Source organism: Eumetopias jubatus, unplaced genomic scaffold (genome assembly GCF_037043125.1).
Source record: "Eumetopias jubatus isolate StellerSeaLion01/CBP00866 unplaced genomic scaffold, mEumJub1_p1.0 scaffold_9, whole genome shotgun sequence".
Lineage (NCBI taxonomy): Eukaryota > Metazoa > Chordata > Mammalia > Carnivora > Otariidae > Eumetopias > Eumetopias jubatus.
Genome location: NW_028274815.1, coordinates 176,625 through 204,441, shown reverse-complemented (window position 1 = coordinate 204,441; position 27,817 = coordinate 176,625). Strand labels below are relative to the sequence as shown.

The 27,817-nt window shown below is 39.5% G+C and overlaps 1 pseudogene; it reads right to left on the bottom strand.

The window, feature by feature from the left end:
* Window positions 1-16,861: 16,861 nt before the first annotated feature.
* Window positions 16,862-27,817, bottom strand: part of LOC114206007 (syntenin-1 pseudogene) — a 53,612-nt pseudogene continuing 42,656 nt past the window's right edge.

The following is a 27,817-nucleotide window of genomic DNA, read 5'->3' as shown; positions in this document are numbered from 1 at the left end:
CACATGCTTTATATGTACTGAATCAAGGAAACTGGAAACACCAAAATTAAATGACATGCCAAGTCTCCATCCTAGCAAGATCTAGAGCTGGGATTTGGACGCCAGAGATGTGGAGCTAGAGGGCCTGCTGCGCGGTCAGCACACGTGGCCATCTGTTCACTCGCGTTCAGACTGTCCGGGGACACAGTGAATACTGATGTCTTTATGGGGTTTAGTCCCCAAAGTCTACTTGAATGAGAATTTTCACTTGGATAAATAGAGCCACAATCTTGCTTTTCTCTTTTCTTTTCTTTTTTTTTTACACTTACCATGGTGGGACCAAAATCATCTCAAATTAATCGATAACTTTATGTGTGTACATGGTAATGTGCACAGTGGGGGCGGGGCAAGGACTGATTACCATTTAAACTTCTGTCCCTATAATTTAGTATACTTCCCATTAGTATTAGTTTATTAAAACCAACTAAAGAGAATTAAAGCAAATAGTTCACCATTGTATATTCACAAGGTAAAAGGTTTCCAAGACAGAAAAGTCCACTAAAATTTGATCTTGAAGGAAAAGGTGGGTGGCACTTTTTTCCTTCAACCATGACCAGCATTATATTTGGAGTCCTGTATTTGCCTACATGGGGTCTTTCTGTCTCTTGTCCTTACTCTGGGGCTCATGACCTTGACTCCATCATAGCAATAGACTTGCTTCTATGTATCATTCTGGATGTTGTCCTCAGTTAAAATTTCATTCCTATATAAGAACCAATAGAAAAAAAATAGCTAAATAGTTGCTTCATTTCTAGACCTACTATAGATTATAGTTTGTGTTTTGTATGGCTGTTTAACTATCATGGCTTATTTCTTCCTCGGTTACTCAACTGAAATAATCCCCATCCACGGAATAAAACACTGTATATTTTAGCAGATGCTAGGTTAATTTCTACCACTTTTCCTGATATAAACTGAACTTCCATTGTTTGCTTTCCACATTGACTTTTATGTGATATCTGGATAGTACTTCTTTAATTCATAACACCTGATGGTTAATTTTATGTGTCAACTTGACCAGGCTAGGAGATGCCCAGATTAAACAATTTTCCTGGGTGTGTCTGTGAGGGTATTTCTGGATGATATTAGCACTTGAATTTGTGAACTAATCACTAATTGAATTTGTGAGCTCTCCCCAGTGGGCATCACCTGATCTGCTGAGGGCCTGGGTAAAAGGAAAGGAAGAAGAAGGAAGAATTTGCCCTTCTGCCTCCTGACCACCCAGACGTGACAGGGCAGGAATCCTTTTTCAATAGGGCAGCACCATCTGAAGAGGAATTACTGTCAGCATTTGGCAGGATTTCTTCCAAGCTAAGCTTTGTATTCCATTTTGTCTCCTGCTTTCTTGCTTCACATTGTATTATAAACACTTTCTACACATCAGAAATATTAACATCATTTATTGGCTAAATCAAATCTCATTTAATAAGAACAAATTTATTTAAGCCACTTCTGTATTTGGGGGACCTTCAATAGCTTTGTTTCTTCACTTTCTTTTTGCTATGTATATATTTTCATATAAACATATGTAAGCAAATCTGATCATTTAATTTGGATAGATATTGTGAAATGGAATTAGTAAGCCAAAGAATATAAACTTTTTAAAACTTCACATTTATATTGCTGCTTTGTTTTTCAGATGTATTGCACCAGTGCATGGTTCATCATTAAACTGTTGACAATATTGCTTTGTAAGTGGTATTTAGTTCCCAGCAACATTAGAAAGCTTCTGTTCTTCCAAATTTGGCCCATGCATCACAGTCCCCCAACACATTAACCATCAGTGTAGGGTTTCACACGCAGACCAATGGCTAATTCAACAGCTTGCATAAGAGCTGTGAGTTCTGGCCTTCGTGCTGATTTTATGTTTAGGAGTACATAAGCCCCTGAAACCTCATGGAGACTGACTACGGCACTATGCTCTTCTCTTTCCCAAGTGTTTCACAGAAGAACCACGACTGAGCACTGTCAAGTCAGCCCTGGGACAAGGAACAACACAGGATCCAGACCAAGGGCCAGGATCTCCCTTGAGGGCTGTGAAGTGGTCAGGATCTGGTGATATCCAAGCTGGGTTCAAAAGGAAGCATCAGGGCCGACCACAGGCCTGTTCATAGCCGGTAAGGAATGGCAAGACGGGCTGTGTCTTATGAACTTGTCAACAAGCAGCAACCCCACATAGCACATGGAAGCTAAACATCTCATTGTTGAAGCTGGAGCCTTTGTGGTCAGGGGGACAGCTGCCCATGGTCCCTGAGCACCCAACAGAGTCTCCTACCACGGAGACGTGAGCTGGACTTGTGCACACACCTGCAGCCTCACAGGGTACACCACGAGTGACTCTCTTGTCCTCTTTCCTTACGGCAGGAGAGGCATTTAGCAGAGTTAGGCACTCCTAACACAGTAGCTACTCTAAGACTTTGAAAGGTTTCTTTTGCTTATTTTGGCCACAATAAAGGTTCTTCTGATTTATCATGTAACATTTCAGAGAAAGGCTTTGCTTTTAGGGAAAACTAACCCCCCAAATTGACAGGCTTTTGTTTGTTTGTTTTTGATTTCTGGGAGGTTGCTGCCTTTGTAAAATAGGCTGACTTCAGGATTGAACTATCCTCCATCATTCAGCCTGGAACAAATGTCTCTAATACCTGACTTCGTGTTGATAATTTTGCAATGCATCCAAAGAGGCTAAAATGTTTAGTAAAGCTAAGGTATCTTATCTACAAGGATGTAGTGTTAGCAGCTACCAATAAATCATCCTCATATTGAATTAGAATGGACCCTCAAGCTGAAGAAAATTCTTTTGTTTCTCTTGTAAATGCCTAAAATTTACAGAAGACAAATCTGAGGACACATTGCCATAAACGTTGAAAGCCTCTCTAGGTAAATACAAAGAAGAATTTTGATTCCTCATTGAAAGGTGTAGAAAAGAATGGGATGCAAGTCCCTCACAAAATAATGGGTGTTGGAGGAGCAGTAGACTCTCCCTAAATCCGGGTGGGCATTCCTTTTCCCAGGGTCCTGACTTCTTACAATAGTGACAGGCTGGCTTTCCACTGGAGGGTTCTCTTATCTGTTGGTGGCCTCAGATAAGGGTTTATCCCCTTTGTAAATAATTCCATCTGGGTAATCTTAAATTTTTTTTTGTCTTCTTTATCATTCTCTAGAATTCACCAGAATTGGGTTGCTGTCCCCAATTTATGAGAGCCATTCCTGCCACCACTTACATTCCCCCTTACTTGTGTCTGAGTCCCAGGAATAAGGCTCCCACAAAAGTGGCAGTATATGGTCATTTTGTTTATTGTTCTTTGCTCACACTGTATTTCTTTTTAAATCAAATCCCATCTGCTTTTTATCTTTCAGAAATTTCTCTAAATGTTCACTGATCACACTCTTTCTCATTTGTCATTATGTCACAAGTTTTCCTCATTTTATTGTATCTCTTCTGTACTTTCAAGGACTTGTGTAGTGGGAGGAGTCAAGAACAGGCCAACTAAGTCTGCCTTTTTAAGGTCAGATCCAAACCACTTTGGATTTCAACCAAAATGATGAACAACCAGGATTATTCCTCTGCTTAGCTCAGGATTCCTCTGCTTAGGGTTAGTTTTCAACTGAATTTTAAGTTGCTTCCCACAAGAAAGTCTCTATCACTCATTTTTCTCAGGAAATGTCATAATTTTACTTAACTTCATTTAAAAAATAAACCTATTCCCCTTAACCCATTCTCTCTGACAAGTTTCATAAAAGATTATTATTTATACATGTCAACGAATTTGGAACACGTAGTTTCACTTTCTACCTATGTCCCTTTCTTTACAACTCTATAATAGAAAAGAAATAAAGCTTCGTAATTTATGTCCTTCTTGTCATTCTCTAGCACATTTTAAGAATCTGATTAAGGGGCGCCTGGGTGGCTCATTCGTTAAGCGTCTGCCTTCAGCTCAGGTCATGATCCCAGAGTCCTAGGACCGAGCCCCGCATCGGCTGCCCGCTCAGCGGGAGTCTGCTTCTCCCTCTCCCACTCCCCCTGCTTGTGTTCTCTCTCTCGCTGTGTCTCTCTCTGTAAAATAAATAAATAAAATCTTAAAAAAAAGAATCTGATTAATAAAATTTTAGCACATTTAACTTTTTTTAAAAGATTTTATTTATTTATTTCAGACAGAGAGTGTGAGAGAGAGCATGAGGGGGAAGAGGGGGAAGAAGGGGAGGCAGAGGAAGAAGCAGACTCCCTGCTGAGCAGGGAGCTGGCATGGGGCTCAATCCCAGGACCCTGAGATCATTACCTGAATGGGGCTCGATCCCAGAACCCCAAGATCATGACCTGAGCTGAAGGCAGACACTTCACTGACAGAGCCACACAGGCACCCCCAAAACTAATTAGATTCTGATAAAAACCTGATGTGATAGGTCTCCATGGTTGTGTGCTATGAAGTTCTAAGTGGTGCACAGAGGTTTGGCTGTCACCCCTCCTTCTGGCCCCAAGAAATGGGTAGCAGCTGTTAATGGGTGTGGCCAGAGTTCTCTCTGGGTCTCCCCCCTTCTCTTGTCCCCATCCCAGCTTCCATGCCCATAACCCAGAGTGCTTTGACCCTTGGTAATGTTGTTATTCGACACTACTTACTCAAGCAGATTTTGTAAGTTCATGAATTTAGGTGGTGAGTCTTTTTGCAGAATGCCTTACTCCCCTAAAGTGCAGGCTCCATGGCTGGTGTTGAAGAGCCACACCACCCTCACCTCTGTCTCAGCCTGAGCAGATCCTGCTCACTGTCCTCGAGGACAGTGTCCTTGCTTTTCCTCAGTAGGCTTACTGCCCCCTTGCTAGGGAGCACCCCTTCCTATTTCTAATCTGATTGAAACAGGCCCCTGATGCCCATCACCATGACACTTGCCCAAATAGCCAAAGCTCAGAAGTAGCGCTAGGGTTTTCCCATTCTCATATTTCAAGTCTAAAATTTTAAGGTGTTACAAGGTTATGAATATTGCAAGTTTGAGTTCCCTCATGTCCTTTAAAGACTAAACACAATGCTTTCTGTGCTTTTACCATGAGGCAGAGGTGGCATGGTTGTGGTCCACTGAAAACCTCCACTGGCCGTTCTGCATTTCCTGGTGTTGAGGCACAACCCTACCTGCTCGCCTCCTCTCAGAAGCTCCTATCCCCCATGTTCCTCAACAAGACAAATGGAGTGAGATATTTTTAATCACCCCAATCCAGAAAGGTACTATGAGTAGCTAGTTCAGAATTAGTGTAGCTCATTTCAGAAAATACAGACTTCTAAAGTTAATAGTCCTAGATATTTAGAACCAGAAGCAATATTGACATGGTGGCAGAGGCCCATGGAGAGCAAGGGACTTGCCCAGGGACAAGACATTTGTGGTAGTGAGACCTGAGCACATGCTTCCCATTTAGAATTCTCTCTGCAATGCTGCACCTGCAATCTGCCAGGCTTGGTACCAGCCTTGCTTTGTAGTTCTATGACCCAGTCCAAGGAAAATGGAGTAAACCATAGTACAGGGGTGCTCTTGATGACAGTTTTTCTAGTGAACTGCACCATCCAACTAAGCAAGTCCTGAACTTGTCATCACTTAGCTTGAAATACATCTTTAGAGTGTGAGTCAAGTATTAAGTGTCAATAACAGGTCCCAGAGGCACCTTCCACTTCATGAGTAGCTTGAAACCACTTGGTTCTAGATGTATTTCTTCACATGAACAGCCCTGCAAGTGAATTTCATTTCTGCTCACAGATTTCTGTGCTTTGAGATGATCCCAGGTGAATGGAAACACAGAATCTCTATAATATAAAATATGCTTTAGAAGATTATTGAAGAAAGAGAAATGGTAAGATGCCATGGAAACCACAAGTCATTATGCAAACACTACTGTTGTCATGATGCACTCTGCTCTCCAGTCACCTGGGGGTTGAGTGTGGAAAGTTCCTGGCTCAGGTTACTCTTCTAAACTAAGAATAAGAAGAGACTCAGAAAATGCAAGGAGTAGATTTGTACCAGAACATGACATTTTGACTGGTTACTTTTCACTACCTTTGAAAACTAATCTGGGTGACATATAGACCAATGGTTCCCAAACTGGCTACAATTTAGGATTATCCTGGAGACTTAAAAAATAATAATGCTCAGATACTCTGATATAGTTATTTTAGGGTAAGACCTGAGCATTGGTATATTTTTAAGATTCCCAAGGCAAACCATTCCTTAGATGAAACCCAACACTGAAAATTGCAGGAATATAGATTTCAGAATTAGACTTTTATGTGTTTAGGTGAATCTCTGAACAATCTTCAGCAAAGTTTTGCACTGCCCATGCTGGAGTCTAAATATTGTGTAGCCAACTATCTGAAGAGTTCAATATCATTTATTAATCATTCTGCTAAAAAATAATGGGGTTCCCTAAATCAAGCAAAAAGCCTTCCATATCTCAACACTAAATTGCAATTGTGACTTCCTATGATTTCTGATTTTCATTTGCTGGTCAGAGCCTAGGATTGTTGTGGCTAAAAGAAGAGAAAAGCGTATTCCATATGTGTGTATGTTCTAGTTCCTCAAATGAAGATCTTAAGAATTACAACAGTATACTAGTAAGTATCACAATAAGAACTACAATTAATGAAACATAAGGGGCATCTTTCTTTGGATTTCTCCCACAGTCCTGTTTCTCCTGCTAAAATATCTCTTATGTGTTTACTTTAAAACAGCTGTCAGTTTTCTTCCTTTTCTCATTGCCATCACCTGCATCTGGGTCCCTGCTGAGCTGTGTCCTAGCTGGTCATCTGCTGCTCAGATATCCCCACTTCAGTTTATTTTCTCTAACCTGTCATGTCCACACATGATTAAGTAACATCCTCATCAGTGCCCAAGGCTAATGCTCTCGTGGTTGCGTGTCCATCTAGACTGCTGTCCTGGTTCCCAGGTCTTCTCTGATCTGCCCCAACTTTCACTTTGAGCTTCTCACCACAAGTCTCCTGCTTGTAAACCTCACATCAATCTCTGAGCATGTTCACGGGTTTTTTGTTCTTGGCTCTATGCCTTCATTTATGATGCATCTTAACCCGGAATGCCTTTCATCTTCTTCACGAAAAAGGTCCTTCCTAAAAAGTCTAACTAAAATCTTACCATCTTCTAACCATTCATTCATTTGTTCATTTACCTGTGTATTCATTTATTTAATCATTCAAGAAATGCTTATTGAGTGTTTAGCACAAGCCTGGAATTGGCACATCTACTTTGATTGAATGTAATTTTTTTCATTTTCTGGATCTTAGTTAAAAATTAAGAGAAAACAAAGTATAGAGAAAAAATGTACATTAAGTCTAAGTTCCTATTTCTTAAATGTATCCAAAAGAAAGATTTAATTTTTATGCTGTAAATGAAAAAAATATGTAAAAATATTTCAGGTAGAGTAAACATTAAGCAAATATAAGGATTATTGTTTTTGTTATTTTTATAACTCTTAGGTCTCCTGGAAGTTAGACCAAAATGATCTTTTTATACTGTTATCAGTTGATATCCAAGTCTGTTAATAAGGATGTGCCATGGATTGTCCGTGTTAGATGTCACAAAATTAAATGTCCTCAGGACCAAGGCAGGTAAGGTACTGTTTAAGTTGGCTAGGTATACAGGCAGATAAATGGATAAGTTGACCACATGTACAGGAGAAAAGGACCTTTGGCAAAGGAGAAGATACACATCCTGCTTAAGAGATTCAAATCTTAAAAGCTGCATATATATATTGTGTTGGCCATAACAACAACATCTATGAGTCCTAATCAGCCTTCAGGCTGATAATTTGTGACTCTTGACCAGTATCATTCAAATTTGCCCAACTTTTCAATACAAACTTTCTGAATCAAGGCAAATGTGTTTGCTTACCACCCTGGGGATATGTCAGGCTGATCCCACCTCCTCCTCCTCATTCCTGAAGAACCTCCTGGTCTGCTTTCTGGACTAGATCCTACATGAGGTCAAGGAGTAGCTCGTTCCTCCCCTGTGGGGTCCTCATGGACCACTGTAGTTTCCAGCATGTCAGCCTCCTTAGAATTAAATTTTTTCTGATTCTTAATTATACATTACCACCCACTGTTTATTTCACATTTGAAGCATGTTTATCTATCAGCTTCCAAACTGTTCAAGGTGTTACAAAGGAGAACACCTTCTCACATTTTGTTTGTGTCCCTAATCCTAACAAGTAATCCTAAATCCTAGAACACAGCATGGGGAAGTGCAAGGGTTCAGAGTCATGCAATCTAGAAAAGAATCCCAACACCATCTCCCGACAGCTGTTACCCAGGCTGGAGAAGAACTTGCCAGTCATTGAAACCCCAGTGTCCTCAGTAGCAAGATGGGAAAAACAGTACCCATGTTGTGGTGTTGCTATGAGCAAACAAAGGTACAAGTACCCAGCCCACCATTGAACTGTAATAGATTTTCAACAACTGGGGGCTATTGTTAGAGCTGAATAAGTGAATGGAAACTAGATGTAACAATTCCACTGAATCAAGATTGTGAGGTTCTTTTGCTGGCACAACTGAAATTTAAATATCATTGATAGCATAGTATCAAAATTTTAAAAATCCTGCTGCACAATGTCCACAATAGCCAAACTGTGGAAAGAGCCAAGATGTCCATCGACAGATGAATGGATAAAGAAGATGTGGTAGATATACACAATGGAATATTATGCAGCCATCAAAAGGAATGAGATCTTGCCATTTGCAACAATGTGGATGGCACTGGAGGGTGTTATGCTGAGCGCAATAAGTCAATCAGAGAAAGACATGTATCATATGACCTCACTGATAAGAGGAATTCTTAATCTCAGGAAACAAACTGAGGGTTGTTGGAGTGGTGGGGGGTGGGAGGGATGGGGTGGCTGGGTGATAGACATTGGGGAGAGTATGTGCTATGGTGAGGGCTGTGAATTGTGCAAGACTGTTGAATCACAGTTTGAACCTCTGAAACAAATAATACATTATATGCTAAAAAAAAGGGGGGGGAAGAAGATAGCAGGAGGGGAAGAATGAAGGGGGGGAAATCGGAGGGGGAGACGAACCATGAGAGACGATGGACTCTGAAAAACAAACTGAGGGTTCTAGTGGGGAGGGGGGTGGGGGATGGGTTAGCCTGGTGATGGGTATTAAAGAGGGCACGTTCTGCGTGGAGCACTGGGTGTTATGCACAAACAATGAATCATGGAACACTACATCAAAAACTAATGATGTAATGTATGGTGATTAACATAACAATAATAAAAAAATAAAATAAAAATTCTGCTGCAAAATATTGTATTAAATGTGGGAACCTACTCTCTCATCCAAACACAAAGTAAATGAAGCTGTCAAGGATTTCTTGTGCAATAAGAATTTGGAGCATTGAATTCATAAATGGCACTATTTTATGTGCTTTCCTTCCATACTTTAGTCTATCTACTACGGACAAAAATGGAATAGCAGTGTTATAGGAAATCCACTAGAGGTAGTTGCTGAGTAAGCTTGCTATGCGGTGAATACAGAATGATATTTGTCTTTAAGAAAGACAACCCCTGCTCTTGGACTTATTTTTAACAAAACAGAGGACATAAGGAGCTTGATAAACTAGAAATAGAACCCTAATGACTAATGTGGGTAATACTCAAGTTCTGATTGAATCCAGCTCATATCTAGAGAAGGAGTTTTGTAGAATCAAAGAACCATAAAAAGAACAAAACTGTTTTCATTCAACAACACCTAGAAGATCCGAATTCATGGGGAAAGCACAGAAGGCGGTCTTGTAGTTCAGAATTGCCAGCTCAGCTATTTCTGACTTTTCAACACCCAGAGTCAAACATTCTTTTCAAATCCTCTTGGCCATTTCAATAGGTAATCTTTGAAGCCCATCTGTCAAATAATTCTAGAAATTTTAGGTAGACGACATTGTGAAGAAAATCTGATTCAACACTCTCCTTTAATAGATGAGCGCCAAGGGATTTTCCCAAGTCCTGTAATTATTTAGAGACAAAGCTTGGTCTGCAATTGGGTGAGTTTGCCCTCAGTCAATTGTTCTGTAAGAAGCGTACCTTTCATGCAACTCTTTAGCATAAGTCTCTTCTCGTTTTCTGAGTCCTAGGCCATTAAACAACATTAACTAAAAAATCAATTAGAAGGACATTTTTATTTATATTAAAGTGAAGAAGAGAAGGGTAAGCAAATACTCTAACTTCTTGCTGAAAGGGACTGTCTCAGAATTCTGGCACAATCTTCTTTCAATTAAGAAATTTCTTTATATACAGCAAGTCACAGCAACCTGTGGTCATTTGGTATTTTACTGTTCTCGGTCACTCTTGGGCACAGGCTAGGTGAGCCGGCCCACAGTTGAAACCCCGTCCAGAATTGTCTTGTCTTCCTCTCTACATCCCATATTATCTACCTCAAGGCCTGACATATATTGAGTCACAATTTTTCATCTCTCTTGTGCCTGACTCTATGCTAGGTTTTCAGGGTACAGACATAAATAAGACATGGTCTCTGACCTCAAAGGGGTTAGAGTCCATTGCACTCAGTAAACAATTATTGGCACGAAGTAATGTAGTTTCATCTTTAGACACTTTCTCACAACACAGTAGAGTGGTTGAGAGAGAGTTCTCTAGAGTTGAACTTCCCGGGACTTAAATTTCCATCCTTCCACTTCCTGTCATTGCTACTTTGGGCACGTCCTATAAAGTCTCAGTTTAAGTTTTCTTGTAACCCAGAACAACCAATTGGCATTTTCCAAGAGCTGTACCTATGTTTACTCCTTTATTTTTCACATCAGCTCTATGAGGTAGGGGCTATTATTATCCCCACCTTACAGATGAAGAAACTGAGGATCCAAAATTTTAAGCAAATAGAAGGGGCAGAATTTGAATGCTCTGTGCTTCTAGTCACTGTTATACTGCCTGGAAAGAGGTCTATTCAGAGAGTAGCAGCAGGTGGCTGTGGGTTGACATGAAATAATTTATAGTAAATGCCAACCAGAATGCCCAGCTGTATAGTAAGCATTCAGTCATATAATAAGATGATGATGCTTCTCAGTCACTGAGAATTTCCTATGAAATCTTGTCATTCATCCTGCAGGAGGCTTAGATCCCAACAGTTCACCTTGGTTTTGACCATCTTTCATCAGAGCGCTTCCTCCGCTCATTGCCTAATCTCGAGGTGTCCTCAACAGCAAGGAACGTTCCCGGACATTCTTCAAAGGGAACTGTCAGAGTCGACACTTGCTAAATGATGTATTTTTGCTCAAAACAAAATGAGGGAGTCTATGTGTCAAGCTTCTTACTCATGATGCATCACAATCACAAATATTGCTGGCAGAGGCAGGAGGGGCCAGTGTGCTCACAAAGGCACATTTCTGTTGCTCATTCTAATGTGATACTTCATTTCATACTAAAATTGCCTATTCTCCAAAGAAGCATCCCACAGACTTTTTCTTTCTTACTCTGTAAACACTTCGTTGGGCCTGTGGTTCAGCTTTTTTTATACTGTAATGACCCAGCCTTTGATCTAGTGCTGGGATGGTCTTCTCTGAGGCACATTACTTCACCCAGATTTGCTCCAGGTGTTCTGAAGTCTTGGCGGCCCAGGTGGGCTGCATCCCTGGTGTCTTCAGGTAGGTGGGTGTAAGTTCTATGGACTTCGGGCCACAGTCATGCCTGTGAAACTAAAGGCAGAACAAGGTATATCCCCCATAGCAATTGCTTTTAAGTTTGTTTTTCAGAAGTGGTAATGGTAATAAAATATTGTGTGGGGCTAATGCTGAGATGTTAACGAACACTGCTAGGCAGGTGCCATTATAAAACAACTTGCACCAGAAAGCATTTACAAAAGTGTGCAAAATCATCCTTTGAATTTAGCTCTTCTCATTCTGATTAGTGTTTGAACTAACACATACTTTGTATGCTCAATTCGATTATACTTTATGCATTTTATTCATTTTTGTCTTCCTCCAGCACAGTCTGTGACATCAGTAAGATTCTCAAATATTTGTGATATTAAAAACATGCTATGGTTGACACTTGAGAGGGTGCAAAAGTGTAGTAAATTCATTTATAATTTTTTAAGGTTTTATTTATTTATTTGATAGAGAAAGACACGGCCAGAGAGGGAACACAAGCAGGGGGAGTGGGAGAGGGAGAAGCAGGCTTCCTGCGGAGCAGGGCGCCCGATGCGGGGCTCGATCCCAGGACCCTGGGATCACGACCTGAGCCAAAGGCAGACACTTAACCAACTGAGCCACCCAGGTGCCCCATCATTTATAAATTTTATTATATCCTCAAAATATACCATTGAATCTGACGGCCTCGGGCCTCACAACTTTGCATCTGGGGCTATGTCGTAAATATTTTTGGTTTGACCTCACATGAGTATTTAATTTGCCATCCAGATGACAAATGTGTTTAATTTAAATGCATATTCTGCAATTATGTCTATAAAAATTTGTAATTTTGATCATTATAGGTTCTGGGGTAGGGAGCACTCATTATCTATAATGACCCATTTCTTTTTTCCCCATATTATCATGACAGTTCTATACACGAATGAGGTGTGGAAAGAGTCCTACACAGCTCATGGGCCAAAAGTTACTGCATTTCCCAGACCCAATCCACAGTTTCTGAATTACTAAAAATATGTTAACATTGTTTGATCTTCCATGTAGTTAGTAGGGATTGTTGATATAACTTAACAACAGGCCTCCCTGAGAAAAGAGATGGTCTTCTGAAGTTCCAAGGGTGTAATGGGTTTGTTTAAAAATATCCCTGACCATCCTGAGGCAGTATGTGATTTATATTTTCAACATTTAGATTCATTAAATAATTAGATTTATTTTTTAATGTATTGGAATTAAGTCCTGGCGTTAAGATTGTAGTTACACTTCTCCAAAATGGTCCATCTCCAACTACTACTGAGTTTGAAGAAAGTGGAAGTAAATAAAATAAAAACATACAAGTACCTGCTTTTCAAAATAACCAACAATATATATAAATGCACTGACATAAAATGAATTCTCAGACACTGCACATAGCAACTGCACGTAGCAGAGGGGAGATTAATAGAGACAGATTTTTTGTCATTTGGTTGGAATGCTTTTGCTGAATTCATTCACTGAAATAATGGTAACTGTGCAAAAGCAGAGGATATGTCCATCAAAAGCTAAAACTAAAAAATACCTCTATGTGGCAAGCACTATGCTAAGAAGTTTTCATTCATTCAACCTGAACAACAATCCAATCTCTGGCTTCATGAGTGAGAGCAAAGAGGAGTTCAGGCACTTGCTCAGGTCTACCCAAGTGGGACAGAGACATGCAAGCAAAGCCCGTATTAATCATCAACCACCCTATTCGCTACTATCAGTTCTCTATTATCAGGTATTTTAGAGGAGTTTTAATAAAACTGGCAGAGGTATGGAGGAGTAATAAAAAGAAATGCAGCTTCACTCCCACAGGCTGCTGACCATGTGGATTCTTTTTTTTTAACCTGTTTATATGCTTTTTGCCTTTGGAAGCTTATGTCTCAACATTGGAACACCAGTTCTCCTCATGTATTCAATTATTCATTCAGTTATTCATTTCTCAAACTTTCCCTTGTGTTCCACACCAAACAGTGTCTTAGGTGTGGGCGGTACAAACAGGAGCATGCAGTGGACATCCCCCATATGAGCCATCTTTCTCTGTGCCACCCTCTGATTCTGCACATCTTCCCACCTTCAGCTCCCAAATGGGGCTGCCCTTTGGATATCTCCAGACTTTGGTGATCCTACTTTCTGGAATGTGCTTCCTTCTGTCTTGTACTGGATAAATTTTACTTATTGTATCCTCCTTCTGCTCAGTTGGGGGGTTCCCCTAAGAAACCTTCCACGACTGTCTCCTCCTGCCACCTCAGTTTAATGTGCATCCTTCCTTGACACTTATCTTTGCCAAGCACTCCCTGAATTAGGTTGTGGTTGCCTCCCTGGCTGACTGTCCTTGATTGCAGAGACTGTGCCTTCTTTAGCAGACAGAGCCTGAGAACTTAGTAGAGGTCATGGAATACAGTGAAAACCAAATACATGGTTATTGAATGAATGTTTATGTCCCCATCTGTACCCTAATTACTGACCTCCCTGAAGCTTGCTTGTTCAACTCAAATTTCTCTGATCTACTGAATTTCCCTCCAGTCTTTCTTCCTGCCCCACCCCACCTCTCTCTCTCCACCCCTCCCATCCAAATCCTGCCTTTATCATTTATCAGATCTGTGACCTAAGGCAAGTTTCTTCTCTGAGTCTCATTTTCTCATTTAGGAGATGAGAATTGTAGGAGTACCTAAATCATAAGCATCACTGCCAGGGTTAACGAGGCCATGCACATGAAGTACTCACCAAGTAGCCCAAGACAAGCTTTAGTACATGTTAGCTCCAATCTTGGAAGAATAGAACTGAAGAACTATTTTGGGATTCCATTTGAGGACTGTAGCTCTGGTGAACTACATTCATTTCCTACTGAAAATTAGTCCTCCATACTTCAGAAATTGGTCTTTTTCACTCAAGCACATGATTCCAAAGGAATTTGCATAGAACAAGAAGTCCAGAGAAGCCCCTGCCTATTTGGTCCTGTTATCCAAACGAGTCCTGGCATCAGGGGGGTGAAGCTGCCGCAGCCTGGCTCACCTTGCATTTGTCCCTCAGACTGCTGGAGTATTTTTTACATCCAGACCTGTCAGTGGTGCTGAATATTTTGAAATATACAAAATATCTTATGAGTAGTGTGACCAAATAATTTATTGTCCAAACCTGGAGACTTCAGAGAGTGAAAGGGGCCACATGTATAATTACACTTAGACAAGAGGTAAATGAGGACTTGCCGGACAAACCGGTTGGCATGAGCATCTCACCTTTAGCTGCCAGCTTTCTCTTCTGATGATAAGAAGTCATGTCTCCACAATGCCCAAGTGATTTCTCCTCAAGTGAACTACATTTAAGCTGTTAGGTTTTTTTCCTCTTGTCACTAATCTTCCAGTTTACAAGACACATCAATCAGGACAACCAAATTTAATTATTGGGAATGATAAAGGTGAGATAATGTTCATCTTGCAAAGACATTAGATATTCAATAAGTACAAACAAGATTTGTTCTAGCCATCGGGTAGCAAGCAAACAAAACTTTGTATGGAAAGTGGTGTCAGCAAAATATAGTGGACACTCACCACTGCAGTCATGGCAGGAAGACCCAGGTGCCACTTCTTAGCTGCAAAGTGTGAATGTATTTGAAATTCTTAGCAACCGTGGGCACTAACCACCATGAAAGACACAGGTTGGCCATTGAACAATGGGAGGAGATGTTAGCCCTAATACCAGCCGAGTGCACAGTGTGTTCACCAGGGCAGTCCCACTGGATTTCAGAGCTGACTGACCATGGTGTCTCAGTTTCCTGACTCTAAGGGCCAGGATAGTCCTGTGTAACTCTCAAACCTGGGTGCTTACTTGAATCTCTTAAGGGAGTTCCAAAAAACATGCTGCATCAGAAAACCAGATCTAGAATTTGTTTTTTTTTTTAAATAGACTCATTGCTAATTAATGATTAGCCTATTTAGGAATCATGAACTAGGCAATATCAGAGTTCTGATTCAGGCCTAAAATGTTGTTTGTAATTCCTAAAAGGACAAGTAAATAATAGAGAAAATATCAGTATATCTGAGGCAGAAATAAATATTCTTCCCAATTCTCAATTTACTTAGACATAAGTAGAAATTGTTCCCAGTAGCCTGACTTCTACCAGATGTTTCAGGACTTGGAATCAGTTCTCAGTTTTGAATTAATTTCACAGCAGAATTTTAAACATGGCATCCGAGTAGAAAGTGTGGGTGACAAGAGGAGAGTTTCACTTCCCAGTAGGGGTCTATCCAGGTAATGTGAGTCATGAAAATTCACACCTAATCAGCCATATGAACCAAACATTTTAGGGAAGGTGTAGTGAACAAAAGCTTGGGATTTCAGAAGTTTGGAAATCCTTGTCTGCTACACGAACAATTCCTTAGATACCATATTCTTTCCTTCAGTCTAACAACAGTCAGGCCATTAGACTGGGGAATAATTCTGTCCAGCTTTGAGGACTTAGCTGATGACTACCCACATGACAGGAGCAACATGAGCATAAAGTAGCTTCTTTGCAAGAAAACCATTAGTTAATACTCAGAAGCCTTTTTCTTGGTTGTATTAGTTTTAGCCATATTCCAGAAGTGTATGGATGACGGAACAATAAAACCCTAGAGTAGATTGGAACAATAGAACCCTAGTGTGTGAGTATGAAATATGGAGGCAAATACCAGGAAAGTAGCTATAAGATTAGAAAGTAGAGAAGTGGATCAGGAAAAGCTACTTTGTTACTGTTTTTTTTTAATTTTATACATATTTAATTAAAATGGAATAAACATAAAACAAAAAGAAAAGAAAGTCAAGATAAAGTGTCATGGCCATTTTCTTTGCAAGGAGGGTTGGGAAACAGGACAAATGACCTGGAAAATACCCTAAGACCATCCCAAAGTAGCTAGGTTAAAGAATGTAAGAGTAAAAGACAAAATTAGGTATTATTCCACTTAATCTACAAATGAAAAAAGGGAATCAAAAGTTCATACTATTTGGTATAAGAATTTTTAAAAAAGATATCCAATCAAAACCATAAAATTCCCAGCCATAATAAAAGATAGAAGGGTCTTCATGCAGCATCCACTGTCTGGCTCCTAGAAGGCTTCGTGTGCATAATATAAAGTTATGTTACTCAAGAAATAAACTGGGGAAGTTCGTTGAATTTTCCATTGTGCCATGATTTTTAAACCTCAGGAATGGTGTGATCCATAATGCTTAGTACCATCCATTTAATAATATGTTCAAAGAAAAAAGCAGGCATGATTGTAATAGTAAGTTTAGTCTCAAATGTTGACAATATGTCTGCAGTTTGGCAGTTCTCAGCCGAGTGACATTCTGCCCATGACTTCACAGATATTATGTTTTGGGACAAGACTGTTGCTGGCTGCAGAACTATCTTTCACTATGGGTGTTATCTTCCCATTTTAAAAGATAAAGCCACCATGCCCAGTACTATCCTTATGCATGGTAATTGTCCCTTCAAAGGGCCCATCCTGAATAGTCAGTTATGTTCTCTCCAAAAGCCTGTTGGAGCAACTTGTGCTTTATCAGAGCTCTAGCTTCTGCACAGTTTTCCCTGCTGATCTGGAGTACTTGGTTCCCAAATCTCAGACCAACCAATGAAGCTGGAGAATTGGCCTGGACCAGCAGAACAAATAAACTGTTATCTATTGATTTAAGCCTGAGCTCAATTTTTCCATCTTAATCCCTACACAGAATGACTTCACAAATTCCTTGCTTAATTTCTGTTCTCCAAATTCCAACATCATTGCCAGTTACAGGAGCCACCATATAGTTCATACTGGAAGGTCTTTCTACCAACTGCCTCTAAACTGATGCTCCAGGGACCAAGGCCATATTTGCATGCAGTTCTTCTTCATTTAAACTCAGGCCCATGTACTGAGAGAGCCCCAGATACAGTTTAGGAAGAGATGGGATCTTGAGAGAAGGAAGCAGAAGCTTCAGACAAAATTGTTGGGTTGGCAGGATTTGCAGAAAAGGCAGTTTGAGCCCAAATTGCTTTGTCTCCCTTCAGGTAGGAGAGGGGTACAGAGACATTTCTGTAGGCCTTTTCTAGGCCCCAAGGACCCACCTGCCGCTGTTGCTGCCTCCAGTAATCTGCACAGACTTCTGAGACCCGGTTAGAGAAGAGCTGTCCCTGTTACTGGTTTTAAAAAACTTTTGAACTTACTGGAAGTAATTTGAGAAAAATAAACCTTTATTTAAAACATTAATTACAGGGGCGCCTCGGTGGCTCAGTCCGTTAAGCATCTGCCTTCAGCTCAGGTCATGATCCCAGGGTCCTGGGTTCAAGTTCCGCATCAGGCTCCCTGCTCAGAGGGGAGTCTGCTTCTCCCTCTACCCTTCTCCCCTACTCGTGATCTCTCTCTCTCTCTCAAATAAATAAAATCTTTAAAAAACATTAATTACAGGTATATAATGTGTGACTCAAAATGCTCAGTTTTTGGGCTTTAAATTAATCCATTACATTTGCAAAAATTAAATAAATTAATAATAATTAAGGCTGTATGTATTATTACATGAATATTTGATATTTTAAAGAAGTACAACATAATTTATTTCAATTATGTACATATGGCATAAAAATGGCAATAACCTGTTTATTAGAAGGTTGGATGATAAACATATGAAACAAATCCATAATAGAAGAGAGTATATCCACTAAAATATAACAAAGTAGATTTATTTATATATATTATATTTATATTGATAATAGAGACATTTAAATTACATACTTTAAGTTAAGGATCAGAATACTGAATATCCTTATGGTATAATCTCTATTTTATCCAATTATATGTTTTATCTAAGAGCTCATAAAGGAATTTAGAAAATTATTCTTTAAAATGTTTGTGATGTTTGCCCCTGGAGAAAACTTACCACTGCATCTGAGCAAGCTGACTGTATCAAACTTGACAGAAATGACCATGGGCACGTGGTGCAGAGGGAGAGAGAGAAGGAGACTCCCCGCTGAGCAGGGAGCCCGATGCGGGGCTCGATCTCAGGACCCTGGGATCATGACCTGAGCTGAAGGCAGACGCTTAACCCACTGAGCCACCCAGGGACCCCTGAAAAGACCATTTAAGTCATTAGAGATGAACCAAAAAGAGAGACAAACGTGTACCCTGCTAAAGGGTTGTGCCAAGAACGCTTCTAACCCTATAATGATATTTGATGTCCTAGTTTCTGCTTCTCTTCTCTGGAGAGAATGGAATTCCTGACACTTCTCTTCTCTGTGTCCTTTGGAGGCCTCGCTGTGGGCTGAAGTTCTATACACCTCAGCCTTCCCTTCACATGGGCAGTTGATTTGTACTAATAAAAAAATATGTACAAATGCACATATATATTTATCTCTTTTGAGTTTACAACTATACAGTAATTTCTCATTAGGCCGATGTTTATATGATTTATAGCAATTGCCTTTAGCTCAGAGAATACTTCTCAGATACCCAAGCAAACATCAAAGAATCTGACTCTAATTTTAAACTCAGTCAGCAGTAAACAGCCTGTTCCTATATGTCCACAATGACATATTCCAATAACGAGAATAAAGGTACAAACCATTTCAGGTATCTTTCAGTTTCCAAATCACCACTGGCCTACAGTAAAATGAATATAGATGTTTTTCCTACTGTTAATAAGCTCCCTATCCTTGGGTGTTAGGTAAAGAATGGGGGAAATTAGACATGGAAAACAGATTTAATGACTATGATACTGGATGAAATAGCTCATATTTCAAATCCTGGAAGTATTTCCCTGAATTCAGGGTTGGTAATCTGGAAATAAAACTCTGAGCTAAGAGTATGTCTATCATTGATTAAATCTCCAGCCACATACAAGAGGCAGGGTGGTTCATTCTACCACTTTTTAAAACATTCCAGTAGTACATACTTCTGTATGTCTTTACTTCGGACCCTAAAGTACACTCAGGAAGACATGTCCCCTTAGTTTATGGGCTCATTAGGATACTTCTCCTTAAAGACATTGGATATGGCTCCCCACTCCTTAGATGTGGGCTGTGTATGATGACCTTTTTCAACAAGTATGCATGGAAAGGGGGGGAAAGATTAATTTTACAGTGAAGAAACCTGAAAAACATGACCTCAGCCAGGTGATACAGGTGACCATCACCATGATGCCATGTTGATCACATGCATTCTTGATACGACATGATGAAAAAGACTGCTATGATCTTCCTCCCAAAACCACATAATCCCAGTCTAATCATGAAAAATAGGCATACAGATTCCAAGTAAGTGACATTATACAAAATACCTGACCAGTCGTCCTCCAAACCATCAAGGTCATAAAAATAAGAAAAGTCTGAGAAACTGTCACAGAGAAGAGGATCTTAGGAAGACATGACTACTACGTAAGTTGATGTTCTGAGGGCTCTTGCAACTGAATGAGGACATTAAGGAAAAATTAAGCAAATCTGAATAAAGCATGAGTTTTAGTTAATAATAGTGTACCAACATTGGTTCATTAATTGTGACAAATATACCATACTAATGTAAGATTTTATGATAAGGAACACTAGATATTGGGTATATGAAAACTATTATTTTCACGATCTTCTATAAAATATAGATGATATAATGTATACACATTTATTGGCTATAGTACATTTATTCAAAAACCACCTTTGGAGGTGACATCAGCTAGACACCTGCATCCTTCGCCAACAAGGGCCCCATAGTCTTCACCAATGTTGAATCTAGTTGAAGGAGCAGCCCAGGGTCCTTGGGACCAGAGCTTTTGCTGCGGTGAAACCTGCCCCAGAGGCCGGAGTTGCTGCTGCCCCACAATCCCTGGCATTGGGATCCACAACTCCTCAGCATCTATGGACCTGACTAATGCTGTGCTGTGGCCTGACCCCCGGGTCCTAAGTTAGGCTTCTGACCTGCCATTCCTGGGGCCACAGAGCTGCTGCACCTTGCACCCTGGGCCCAAGCCACTGTTGTGCCCTCATTCCTGGGCCCGTGCTAATGCTCTGTTTCATCCCCAGCCCCAGACCTGAGGCAAGGTGGTGAGCCCCAGACACCTGGGGCCCGTTGCGTTGGTGATCGGCACACTCTCCAGCCTCACACACCAGCTCTACCACCACAGCAACTGCTCATTCCTGTGCCCTGAGCCCCAGGAACTACAGCAGCTCCACGCACCCCTGACTCCAGCTCCAATGTCCCTCTGAGTGCTCTATGCCAGACCCAACGTGAAGAGGGTTCCCCTTGGCTGAGCACTCCACCCATGGAGGACAAAAGGACTTCAGAAGCCTTTGCCACCAAAGACCCCAATGGCCCTCACACCGAATGTCCAGCAGACTCCCCCAGGACCCCTGCAGTCTTGGTGCCTGAGGACCGTTGCCGTGTTCAGCAACACTGACCTCAGTTCGGAGCTGCACAAAGACTGCACCACTGTGTTCTCCCCAGAATGAGAGATGCTGCACCCCACCACTCCGCCTTCAAGCTGGTGCCCTCCTTGCCAACTGCGGGTGAAAATCTTTCCCTAACAGGCCTAGTCCAAAAGCCTGGGAGAGGTGCTGCTCCCTTAATGGCACAGACATGAGATGACTTCTGTTTCCAGGGACAATGAGGACTACGTAGTAGCTCTAACTATTCTTTAGCTCACTTCTCCTACATGGTGGCTTTGCTGTGTTCTGATGACAGGCCCTTCCATCCCCGAAATGACGGAATTCAGAGAATGAGTCCCACCAGCATTCCTCTGAATATGTCAGCACATTGGCAATGATAGAAAATCAAAAACACCTCAAGAGTTATACCAGAAGGAGGCAGGGAGATTATCTTGTTCCGTAAGCTGCAGAAATAGAATGAAATCTATGTAAACCCTAGTCATAAATCATTCTCGTCAGGGGATTTAGCCATTGGCGCTGTCTTTCTAGGAGAGGGAAGGAGACACAGATCTCCTCTCAGTAAATGTTCGGTCTGACGATAGAGGAAGACTCTTCTTGCCTGAGTGTAAACAATGTGACGGTTTTAGGTTCACTAAGCTGTTACTCTATCTTTCAAATAAAAGCAGTTCTCCCTGCGTATATAAATTGTGAGCCAGAAAACAACCTTACTTCAGCAAGCCAGAGGGCCTGGCAGAGACTGGGCATTAAACAAAGAAGAGACAGCATTAAATACAGTTGTGTGAGAGCCAACATTTCAAACTGCAAGACATTAGGAGTTTATTGACATCTATTCAATGTAAATGTCTATTAACAGACTGTTAGCAGAAGGTGACAAAAGGATTGTTTATACTTCAATGCATGGTGTGTAAATGAGACGTGGCATGATTATTTTTACATTGCCAAGCTCTACCCCTGTGTAGCTGCCACACATTCCCCAAGACCAGAGAGAGAACCTGTCCCCACTCCTGCCATCTCTCTTGAAATTCATCTGGAATAGAGACCTGTGGCCGTGTGACAGGCAGCCTCTGTGGTCCCCCAGCTGCAGTCTGCATGTGGTTGCAGCTCACCACAGCTGCCAAATCCATCACAGAAGCATTTTGAGTCCTACTTTTGACTTTTGGGTTTCATGTGCACATGCATGAACAATATACACACACACAGGGTTTATTGGTGAAAACTATGACTAGCATCAGAGATTCCATCAAGTGTCTGCGTTAGCACACAGAATCCTTCTTTCTTTTTGTCTGAGCAGTGTGAAATTTTAATGGACTGTGTGATTTCAGGTACAAAAAAAAAAAATCTCATGAAAATCCCACTGTTACTCTTAGGGAACCCACACTAAAAATAAATCAACAATGTTTGGGGAAAAGCAAAGCAAATTTCACCTTAAGTTATAGGATCAGAAGTTTAGTTACTAGAGTATTAAACTAATGAATAATGAACATTTTATTACCTCTGTGTCAGTTACTGTGCTAGCCATGAGATAGAAAGTATGAACAATATCAGATATGATCCTTTCCCTCATGCATTTTGTTGTCTAGTGGGAGAAATATCTACTAATCAAATAATCACAAATGCAAATAAATAAATTTTCTATGATGATAAGTGTAATAAAAAGATAAGTACAGGAAGCCATGAAATATATGAGGGGATGTGAATTAATCATGATCACTGAAGGGTCCCCAGAGGAAACCCTTAACTGTAGGAAGAGGTTGGAGAGGAGAGTATTCTTGGCAGAGAGGGTGACAGGCTAGAGAAAAGGGAGAGGACCAGAGCAAATGGGGAAAAAATCCCCACAGATCCAGCTATACCTAGAGTTCTGGAGGCTTCAGTTGTGGTTCCTTTAACCTTTTGCAGGATATTAATGACCTGGAGTCTGTCCTGAGGATGACAATGAGGATGGTGGTGGTGCTAGAAGCTATACCATTTTAGGAATGGTTGAGGAAATCTGGCAACAGTCTGGAGAAAATAGAATGACCTTAAATTGTGTAAAACTCTCTCCAAAAGGAAATAAAGATTTAGTTACTTATTGCTTCCATTGGCAGCTAAAAAAATAGCAGGTAGACATGAATGCAGATGGGTTTTCAATTCCACATGGGATTACAGTTAGGATAAGTCTGGTTGAAATTTCTCAGTGTTCCCGTATGTAAATTCTACATAATTCTATGAAATATGTTTTCCTTTTACTCTTATTTTTAGACTTTTTTATTGTTTCAAAATTTGATATGAGTGTTACCTTTCATGGAATACATAATTATTTCTCTAAAATCCATATCTATTTATTTTTTTCTATGTATTTCTTCAAAAAAGGTAGAATCTCAAGGTCTTATTCTTGGGAGTAAAATTTAAATGAAGTAATTCATTAAAGTAGTTTATTTATTTATTCATTCATTATTTTTTAAAAATAGTTTTGGAGTGCCCACTTGCCATGTTGGGGCTAGAGTGGTAAATGAGGTTGATACTTTTGAAAATAATAATCTGTGTCTGCTTGCCAATTCTCAGACTGGAGGATCTAGATTCAGCCCTAGTTTCCTAAGCAACTGGAACTCATCTCTTCCTAGTTGTATTACACTTAATATGATGCAGTCTCTTAATTTAATAGCTTTGTGGAAAGTCAGTCAGTCCATACCCACTGTAATCTGACCAATCATTGCCCACCAGTCAACACCAGGCCACCATTTTACCCTGGGGAGTTCCTCTGCTTCACTACCAACTTGGAGGATGCTTGTGTGCAGACGGCCCCAAGAAACTGAAGAATTGTTTACTGCCTTTTATAGGGAAAGAGAAACTCAAGTTTTAATATATTCTTAATTCCAATCTTTGGGTTATCTTTGGCTATATTAGTATCTCAAAAGTGAAAAAATTTTTGCTGACCAAATTTTATAATCTTCCTATGCAATAAAATTGCAAAGAATATTTTTAACACTTCATTTCACTCATTCAGCAAATAAATTCTAATCCATTCTACTTGGATGATGATCTTAATTCTAATTTACTGCCTTTCCCTGAAAACATCACAAAAGGATAGTTTTGTTGGTTGGCATAATGTACTACATTTTGGAGTAATAAGAGACATTTTTTCTTGGGTTTCTATGAGAAAGTTAAAGACTTGTCCAAAAAACAGAAAATTGATTTATGCTATAACTCTTTATGACCTGGTGAATATCAATTGTTTTAATGTCAAGAATGAAAATGTGAACAAAGTAGTCTTGCAATTATGTGAATGAGCTAGCACAATGGCACCGCGCTCTCTTCCCACAGTCCTGAGATTTATCTACCTCATAGAGCATGCTTTTTAAAGCTCTGATCCCACCATCTGGGCTTTGTAGTGAAGGAAATAAATCACAAATGACTTTTTAAAAAGATAACAGCACATACATTTTAAATATAATACGTAGCTGTGAGTTACAGTTAGAAAAAATACCTTCATCTACATTTTTATTTGTTTTGCATATTCTACCAAGATCCTAGAGCAAATGATATCACAATGAAATGAGTTCTGGCCCTGCAATCGGAAGACTCTCCCACTTACTACCATGTGACCACAGACAAGTAACACTCTCTTTGTTTGTTTCCTTATCTGCAAATCAACAAATACAATACCTAATAAATTATTGTTGCAAGACTGAAAGAGATAAAGTATGTAAACTATCTGGCACATATTAAGTGGTCAATAAGTGGTATATTAATATCATTGATATTAACAGATTTTAACAATTTTTATTCTGTATAATGTCTACTGTATCTCATTTATGTACCAAAAGTTACATCTTAGGTTGCTATTGCTATTTCTGTCTTAGGAATATATGTAAAATGAAATTTGTCTTATAATTGCCTCTTCTTTGTTTTCTCAGGATGAAAATATGATAATGAGTTTAAGAGAAAAAATAGTTCTTGAATATTATTGGCCCAAATTAATGCAATTTATCAAATAATATCTAATCTTTTATTTAGGGGAATCAAGGTTATGTGTCAACATTTAGACCTGACCCTTAAAAGTTAATAAGCAGGTGAGGAGTTTTATGTCCTTAAACAAGTCACAGTCCTTTAAGATTAGATAAAAAGATGCAAGTGAACAAAGGTTTTCAACTCTTGGAGCCTTTGATAGGGATTCTAAGTTGGGCAAAGAATGAATTATACAATGTCAGTTCAGGGAAACACATGCCAGCAACTTAGTGATTTCTAGACTGGAAATGCACACGTGCACATGCACACACACACACACACACACACACGCAGAGCTATATTATATAGATAGATAGATTTAAAAAATAAAATGTCTTCAAAAACAGAGAACTATACAAAATGCAAATGTATATCCCATATAATCCCACACATGAAACAATCATTCTAAATTTGTTTTACAAATCACAGAATTAATATATGGATATGACTAGAGACTACTATCACAAGGAACATGAACCTGGACATACTGTTTTACATCTTGCTTATGTTACTCACACTATATTATGGATATGATTTCTAAAGAAAAATGAAGTTTACCAAAATGCTAGAATCAGCTGAATTTAATTTTTTGCCTGGGGCAATTTTTAGGGTAACATCTTTTTCAATGGGGTTAAGGGATAAGCCATTTACAATCCCGGGACTTAAAAAAAATACTGCTCACCTAACACAAATATAAACTTGAAAAGCTTTTCAAGCCAGATATCTAGACGTTTTGTCTACATAAACCTGAACAGGTAATAATTTAGAAATATGTGTATGTCTGTGGGAATTTATTATCTCATTATATTCCTTTTTCTTTTTTAGTGTTCAGGCTCCATTGAATTATTTGGAGTAATGTGGAAACTATAAATTATCAATACCAATGAAGAATATTTTAAATTTTGTCCTGCCTTACCAGGTGATGCTGATTTTTCTAGTACATTTGATTTGCTTTCAGGAAATCATAAAAATAATCAATTTTGCTAATCTCTTAGCTGTTCCAAACTAAGCCTAAAAGTCAAGATAAATTAAGGATGAAGAGCCTTTCAGTATTTGGATAAGTTGACAGTCAACCTGTAAGTCATTACTTTAAGGTACACAGCAATTACGTGTGTATATAACCAGGTTTTCAAACAAACATAGCCTCTAACATTTACCCCAATTGTAAGAATTTCTGTTAGTGTAACATCTTGGCAAAGCCAGAATTGGTTTTTGTCAGCTCATAAGTATCCTTTACCTTGAAAAGTTTATACTATTCCTCTGTGGACACTCTCTTACCAAAAGAAAAGAAAACAAAACCTCTTAAAATGTTGCATGCCCAATCAAATCACTAAGCAAAAAGCTTACAAATGGTTTTTCTTAAGAAAATATAACAGGTGGTTCAAGTCACTAACTTAACAGGATCGTAAAAATGTCAGCATTATGCAATTACTTCAAAAAAGAAGTTAAACAATACAATATGGTTAGTTCACAAATTTCCAACTTGTTACACCACTGTTGTCAGCACAAGGATCAGAAGACAGTAAAAAAGAAGTCACTTTACAGAAACAAAATTCTAGACTAAGAATTAAATATTGTATTACTTTTTTCCTTTTTTTAAAGTCAGTTTCCTTCTCCTTTGGGCCTCACTGACTAATATTTGTTTAAACTATTAATCAGTAATGAAATGTAGCACAAGCTGCCTACAGTTCTTAATCATAATGATATCAGTTTAAGAATTAGGGAGAGTTTTGCTTTAAAATTTCCTAAAAAGTGTCAATACAATTTACGTGGCAAGTATGGGTCTTGTAGTTTAGTTTATGAGGACACTTTACTCTCAGTACTAAATGAGACATGATAGTAAGATTTGTACAAACCAGTGTTCAAATATCTGTTTTTTAATTTAATTTAGCAACGGTCATCTAGGCAAAAGACCAATGGAAATTACCCTAATAAAGCTAGTCATATGGTTTTGGCATACCTACTGTAATACAGCCACCAGGCTAAGTGATATGGAGGCAAGATCTCATTTCGTCCTCCTAACAACCCTATAAGATAGATTGTTTCAAATATGGAAACTGAAGTACAGAAAATTCAGTAGCCTGACTCCAGAGGCAGCACCCTTCATATCTTTACATCTCTCTTTGGACCAAGGGAAACTAAATCCTGCTTTTTAATTATTTCTCTTTATCCTTAATCTTTGCATCCCTAGTGCCACACCGTGAGTGCTTTTTCAGGAAAAGAACTAACTCTGTAATGCTGGAACCTGATAAATTAGAGGTGGCAGGTTTGGAGCTCGAGCAATAATTTCCTCCTACTTAATTGGTAGACTGCTAGCATACACTGTTAGTAAGAAGAAAATCGAATCCCAGGGGAGGACCCCACGGTCTAAACCATAGGACTCAGATTTAAAGTAAAGAATTCCCTATTTTCTTTGAAAACTTAGTACAATTTTAGAAAAAAATTGTTTCTAAGCAGAAACAATATTATTGGGGTGCCTGGGTGGCTGGGTATGTTAAGCATCTGCCTTCGGCTCAGGTCATGATCTCAGGGTCCTAGGATCGAGTCCTGCATCAGACTCTACTAAATGGGGAGTCTGCTTCTCCCTCTCCCTCTGTCTCTTCTCACTGCTCATGCTCTCTCTCTGAAATTAATCAATCAATCTTAAAATAAAAGAAACAGTATTATCAAATACTATATTTTAAACAAACAATATCTGATTGCAATTTAAATCTTTTAACTAGTGATTCAAGCTCCATCTAACCTTGTCATGGTCATTGAAAC